At 37.9% G+C, this 6,846-nt stretch overlaps 1 long non-coding RNA gene across 1 annotated transcript in view; it reads left to right on the top strand.

The window, feature by feature from the left end:
- Positions 1–5,640, top strand: part of LOC141374147 (uncharacterized) — a 15,779-nt gene extending 10,139 nt beyond the window's left edge. The window contains exon 4 of the long non-coding RNA XR_012380787.1: positions 5,090–5,640. This is a non-coding gene — a long non-coding RNA (uncharacterized lncRNA). The remainder of the gene's footprint in view (positions 1–5,089) is intronic.
- The last annotated feature ends 1,206 nt before the right edge of the window (positions 5,641–6,846 follow it).

Below are 6,846 nucleotides of genomic sequence, written 5' to 3' on the forward strand. Positions count from 1 at the left end.
ACACACACACACACACACACACACACACACACACACACACACACACATATATATATACCACATCTTCTTTATCCATTCATCTGTTGATGGACATCTAGGCTCTTTCCATAGTTTAGCTCTTGTGGACATTGCTGCTATAAACATTGGGGTGCATGTGTCCCTTTGGATCACTACATTTGTATCCTTGGGGTAAATACTCAGTAGTTCAATTGCTAGGTCATAGGGTAGCTCTATTTTCAACTTTTTGAGGAACCTCCATACTGTTTTCCAGAGTGGCTGCGCCAGCTTGCATTCCCACCAACAGTGTAGGAGGTTACCCCTTTCTCCGCATCCTCACCAAAATCTGTCTTTTCCTAACTTGTTAAATTTAGCCATTCTGATTGATGTGAGGTGGTATCTCATTGAGGTTTTGATTTGTATTTCCCAGATGCTGAGTGATGTTAAGCACTATTTCATGTATCTGTTGGCCTTTTGGATGTCTTCTTTGGAGAAATGTCTGTTCATGTCTTCTACCCATTTCTTGATTGGATTATTTATTCTTTGGGTGTTTGATAAGTTTTTTTTAAGATTTTATTTATCTATTTGACAGAGAGAGACACAATGAGTGAGGGAACACAAGCAGGGGGAGTGGGAGAGGGAGAAGCAGGCCTCCCGCTGAGCAGGGAGCCCGACGCGGGGCTTGATCCCAGGACCCTGGGATCATGACCTGAGCTGAAGGCAGATGCCCAACCGACTGAGCCACTCAGGTGCCCTGAGTTTGATAAGTTCTTTATAGAGTTTGGAAACTATGCCTTTATCTGATATGTCATTTGCAAATATCTTCTCCCATTCTGTCGGTTATCTTTTGGTTTTGTTGACTGTTTCCTTTGCTGTGCAAAAGCTTTTTATCTTGATGAAGTCCCAGTAGTTCATTTTGGACCTTGCTTCCCTTGCCTTTGGCGATGTTTCTAGGAAGAAGTTGCTGCGGCTGAGGTCGAAGAGGATTCCTGTCTCACATTTAGGTCTTTCATCCATTTTGAGTCTATTTTTGTGTGTAGTGTAAGGAAATGGTCCAGTTTCATTCTTCTGCATGTGGCTGTCCAATTTTCCCAACACCATTTGTTGAAAAGACTGTCTTTAGTCCATTGGACATTCTTTCCTGCTTTGTCAAAGATTAGTTGACCATAGAGTTGAGGGTCCATTTCTGGGCTCTCTATTCTGTTCCATTGATCTATGTGTCTGTTTTTGTGCCAGTACCATACTGTCTTGATGATGACAGCTTTGTAATAGAGCTTAAAGTCCGGAATTGTGATGCCACGAGCTTTGCTTTTCTTTTTCAACGTTCCTCTGGCTAATCAGGGTCTTTTCCGGTTCCATACAAATTTTAGGATTATTTGTTTCATTTCTTTGAAAAAAGTTGATGGTATTTTGATAGGGATTGGATTGAATGTGTAGATTGCTTTAAGTAGCATAGACATTTTCATAATATTTGTTCTTCCAATCCATGAGCATGGAACGTTTTTCCATTTCTTTGTGTCTTCCTCAATTTCTTTCATGAGTATTCTATAGTTTTCTGAGTACAGATTCTTTGCATCTTTGGTTAGCTTTATTCCTAGTTATCTTACGGTTTTGGGTGCAGTCATAAATGGGATCAACTCCTTAATTTCTCTTTCTTCTGTCTTGTTGGTATATAGAAATGCAACTGATTTCTATGCATTGATTTTATATCCTGATACTTTACTGAATTCCTGTATGAGTTCTAGCAGTTTTGAGGTAGAGTCTTTGGAGTTTTCCACATAAAGTATGATATCATCTGCAAAGAGTGAGAGCTTGACTTCTTCTTTGCTGATTCAGATGCCTTTTATTTCCTTTTGTTGTCTGATTGCTGAGGCTAGGACTTTTAGTACTATGTTGAATAGCAGTGGTGATAGTGGACATCCCTGCCATGTTCCTGACCTTAGGGGAAAAGCTCTCAGTTTTTCCCCATTGAGAATGATACTTACTGTGGGTTTTTCATAGATGGCTTTTACGATACTGAAGTATGTACCCTCTATCCCTGAAGAGTTTTAATCAAGAAAGGATGCTGTACTTTGTCAAATGCTTTTTCTGCATCTATTGAGAGGATCATATGGTTCTTGTTCTTTCTTTTATTAATGTATTGTATCACATTGCCTGGTTTATGGATGTTGAACCAACCTTGCAGCCCAGGAATAAATCCCACTTGGTTGTGGTGAATAATCCTTTTAGTGTACTGTTGGATCTTATTGGCTAGTATTTTGGTGAGAATGTTTGCATTCATGTTCATCAGGGATATTGGTCTGTAATTCTCCTTTTTGATGGGGTCTTTGTCTGGTTTTGGGATCAAGGTAATGCTGGCCTCATAAAATGAGTTTGGAAGTTTTCCTTCCATTTCTTTTTTTTTTGGAACAGTTTCAGAAGAATAGGTATTAATTCTTCTTGAAATGTTTGGTAGAATTCCCCTGGGAAGCCATCTGGCCCTGGGCTTTTGTTTGTTGGGAGATTTTTGATGACTGCTTCAATTTCCTTAGTGGTTATAGGTCTGCTCAGGTTTTCTATTTCTTCTTGGTTCAGTTTTGGTAGTTGATACATCTCTAGGAATGCATTCATTTCTTCCAGATTGTCTAATTTGCTGGCATAGAGTTGCTCCTAATATGTTCTTATAATTGTTTGTATTTCTTTGGTGTTGGTTGTGATCTCTCCTCTTTCATTCATGATTTTATTTATTTGGTCATTTCTCTTTTCTTTTTGATAAGTCTGGCCAGGGCTTTATCAATCTTACTAATTCTTTCAAAAACCAGCTCCTAGTTTCGTTGACCTGTTCTACTATTCTTTTGGTTTCTATTTCATTGATTTCTGCTCTGATGTTTATTATTTCTCTTCTGCTGGGTTTAGGCTTTATTTGCTGTTCTTTCTCCAGCTCTTTTAGGTGTAGGGTTAGGTTGTGTATTTGAGACCTTTCTTGTTTCTTGAGAAAGGCTTGTATTGCTATATACTTTCCTCTTAGGACTGCCTTTCCTGCATCCCAAAGATTTTGAACAGTTGTGTTTTCATTTTCATTTGTTTCCATGAAATTTTTAAATTCTTCTTTAATTTCCTGGTTGACCCATTCATTCTTTAGTAGGATGCTCTCTAGCCTCCATGTATTTGAATTCTTTCCACTTTTCTCTTGTGATTGAGTTCCAGTTTCAAAGCATTGTGGTCCCAAAAATATGCAGCGAATGATTCCAATCTTTTGGTACCAGTTGAGACCTGATTTGTGACCCAGGATGTGATCTATTCTGGAGAATGTTCCATAGGCACTAGAGAAGAATGTGTACTCTGTTGCTTGGGGGTGGAATGTTCTGAATATGTCTGTGAAGTCCATCTGGTCCAGTGTGTCATTTAAAGCCTTTATTTCCTTGTTGATCTTTTGCTTAGATGATCTGTCCATTTCAGTCAGGGGGGTGTTAAAGTCCCCTATTATTGTATTATTGTCGATGTGTTTCTTTGATTTTTTTTATTAACATACAATGTATTATTTGTTTCAGAGGTATAGGTCTGTGATTAATCAGTCTTAAACAATTCACAGTGCTCACCATAGTACATACCCTCCCCATTGTCCATCACCCAGTGATTTTGTTATTAATTGGTTTATATAATTGGCTGCTCCCATGTTAGGAGAATAGATATTTACAATTGTTAGATCTTCTTGTCGGATAGACCCTTTAAGTATGATGTAGTGTCCTTCCTCATCTCTTATTATAGTCTCTTTGGTTTAAAATCTAATTTGTCTGTCATGAGGTTTGCCACCCCAGCTTTCTTTTGATGTCCATTAGCATGGTAAGTGGTTTTCCACCCCCTCACTTTAAATCTGGAGGTGTCTTTGGGTCTAAAATGAGTCTTTCTCTGAAGCCTCTTCTCCCTTTTCCTCCAGCTCTGAAGACTTCTTCCTGAGTCTCTAAGTTCTTCACCTCCTCTGGTTCATCAATCTTTATTTCTTTCACAAATAGAAAGCTCAAGCCATCACTGGCTTCCCCCTCAGCTCCATGTTTCAAATCTAGTAGAGTTTTTTCCACTTTTTTGTGAATCCCATACCTTCTTCCTTTCTTTATTTTTTCCTTTTGTGGGAGTACATCTTTCATAATTCGTTCATAAACGGTTTTTGGCTAATAAAATTGGTGAGACTTTGCATATCTGAAAAAGTCCTTACTTCACTATCATACTTAAATATTAATTTAACTTGGCATAGAAGTTTAGGTTCAAAATCATTTTCCCTCAGAATGTTGAAGACATTAGTCCATTGCTTATTAATGTCCAGTGTTGCTGATGAAGAGTCTGCCGCCAAGGTAAGTACTGCTCCTTCATCTTCTCTGGAGTTTTTTAGAATTTTCTCTTTATTCTTTAAATTCTGAGGGATTTTTCCTCTCTTTTTTCTTCGACCAGTTCATCCTCTCCAATCTTTTGGTTCTCTCGTGTTACTTCTGTATGGATGCTATGATCTCCGCAAGTGTTGTTGTCCATACTGCTTGTGGCTTCTTCCATACTTTCCATGACTTTGTCATTTTGTGATTCATCATGGGACAATTCCGTACCTTGGTTCATACTGTACTCTTCAGCTTTGTCTAATTTGCTACTCAGCTCACTTATTTCTTTTCTTTTAAAAGTCAAATTTTCAGTATCTTCAGCTATTTCAGAGTTTGCTCCTTCTATTTTCTCTGCCAACCCTGTTTTTTTGTGTGGCTAAACCTTTTATCTGTGGCCACTCCTTTTTGGTACTGGAGTTGTTTACATTTTTCACTTCAGGTATTTTACTTTCTACTCCTAAAATTTCCTTTAGGTCCTTTTTAAGGGATTCCCTTATCTCTTCAACCATTAAGTCCAGATTTTCCAACAAGCCTTTAAACTTCATCAGCGTAACTGCTGACATGTCTTTGCATTTTAAACCTAATATCTGAGCCATCTCCTGGTCAGTTTCTATCAACTGAATTCTTTCCCTATGGATGCTATTTTCCTGTTTCTTTGCAAGTCTAGCAATTTCTGACTCTACAATGAACACTGTGGTTACGTTGGTTTATTTTATTTTCCTGAAGAGTAATTTTTGTTCTTGTAGGTCTGCTAGACTCCCCCAAACTCAAAAACCTTTAAAATACATAGATCATCCAGTGAAGGCCATTCACCAGGAAGAAAGTTCTCTGCAGAATAGGACTCGATCTTCCACACAGCTGCCTCAGTGCCTGGAGAAGGGATCCAACCTGAGGACTCACACATGCGTGCCAAGGGAGGAGGAAGGACGGCTTCAGCAAGTTTTGCTCTGAATTAAAATTATGTTAAATTGATAGATTAATTTGAACACTGCCACCCCAGCTTTCTTTTGATGTCCTTTAACATGGTAAATGGTTTTCCACCCCCTCACTTTCAATCTGGTGGTGTCTTTGGGTCTAAAATGGGTCTCTTGCAGACAGCATATAGAATGTGGTATATATATACGATGGAATATTATGCAGCCATCAAAAAACCCTGAAATCTTGCCATTTGCAATGCCGTGGATGGAACTAGAGGGTATTATGCTAAGTGAAATAAGTCAATTAGAGAAAGACATGTATCATATGATCTCACTGATATGAGGAATTCTTAATCTCAGGAAACAAACTGAGGGTTGCTGGAGTGGTGGGGGTGGGAGGGATGGGGTGGCTGGGTGATAGACATTGGGGAGGGTATGTGCTACCGTGAGTGCTGTGAATTGTGTGACTGTTGAATCACTGACATGTACCTCTGAAACAAATAATACATTATATGTTTAAAAAAAAAAGAAGATACTAGGAAGGGAAAAATGAAGGGGGGAAATCGGAACGGAAGACTAACCATGAGAGACTATGGACTCGGAGAAACAAACTGAGGGTTCTAGAGGGGAGGGGTTTGGGGGGATGGGTTAGCCTGGTGATGGGTATTAAAGAGGGCACGTACTCAATGGAGCACTGGGTGTTTTATGCAAGCAATGAATCATGGAACACTATATCAAAAACTAATGATGTAATGTATGGTGATTAACATAATAAAATTAAATTAAAAAAAGATTAATTTGAGGAAACTTGATATGTTTATACTGTTGAATCTTCCCATCCATGAATATAGTCTCTTTCCTTTTATTTTAACCAGTTTTTGTGTCTTTAAATGAAGTTTTATAATTTTTTTTCCATTAAAATTTTGCACATTTTGACTTATGTTTGTACCTAGGTATCATATAGGTTTTGATGTTATTATCAAAGTTACCTATCTGACCTTTCAGAATGAAGCAGGTTTCAGGAAAGCTTTTCTATTGTCACGAAGCTCCCTGATTGTTTTTGTTTATATAAGGAAACATACTTTTTTTGTACATTGATCTTATATCCAGAACTTTAAAAATCCTTATTAGTTCTAATAGTTTGTATCATCTCTTGGACCATCATGTCTGAATTAAAACACTTTTTAATACTTTCTTTTTAGTATATTTTTTGCTTTTAAACTTTTGTCCTGGTTTGAGCCCTGGTATAATGTTGAATAGAAGTGGTGATGGGGCATCTCTGACTTGTTCATGACTTCAAATTGAATGCTTTATCATGAAACATACATTTGCTCCAGGTTTTTGGTATGTGACATATTTCTTGCCATTTTGATCACATTTTGATCTACATTATGTTATCTACATTATCAGAGCATCCGCCTATAACATAATATTCTCTGTCCCTCAAGCTCTTCTTTAGTCTTAGGCCTCCATTCATTTAGGTTGTTTGAAACTTCCTCTGTAGTAAATTCCTCAGGAAGGGCCCTTTGGAATAGTATTCCATTAGATCTTGTATGTTGATAACAGTTCATCTGTGTCTGGTATTC

This window comes from Callorhinus ursinus, unplaced genomic scaffold (genome assembly GCF_003265705.2).
Source record: "Callorhinus ursinus isolate GAN/ISIS: 27379988/994484 unplaced genomic scaffold, GSC_fseal_2.0 scaffold14, whole genome shotgun sequence".
NCBI classification, from domain to species: domain Eukaryota; kingdom Metazoa; phylum Chordata; class Mammalia; order Carnivora; family Otariidae; genus Callorhinus; species Callorhinus ursinus.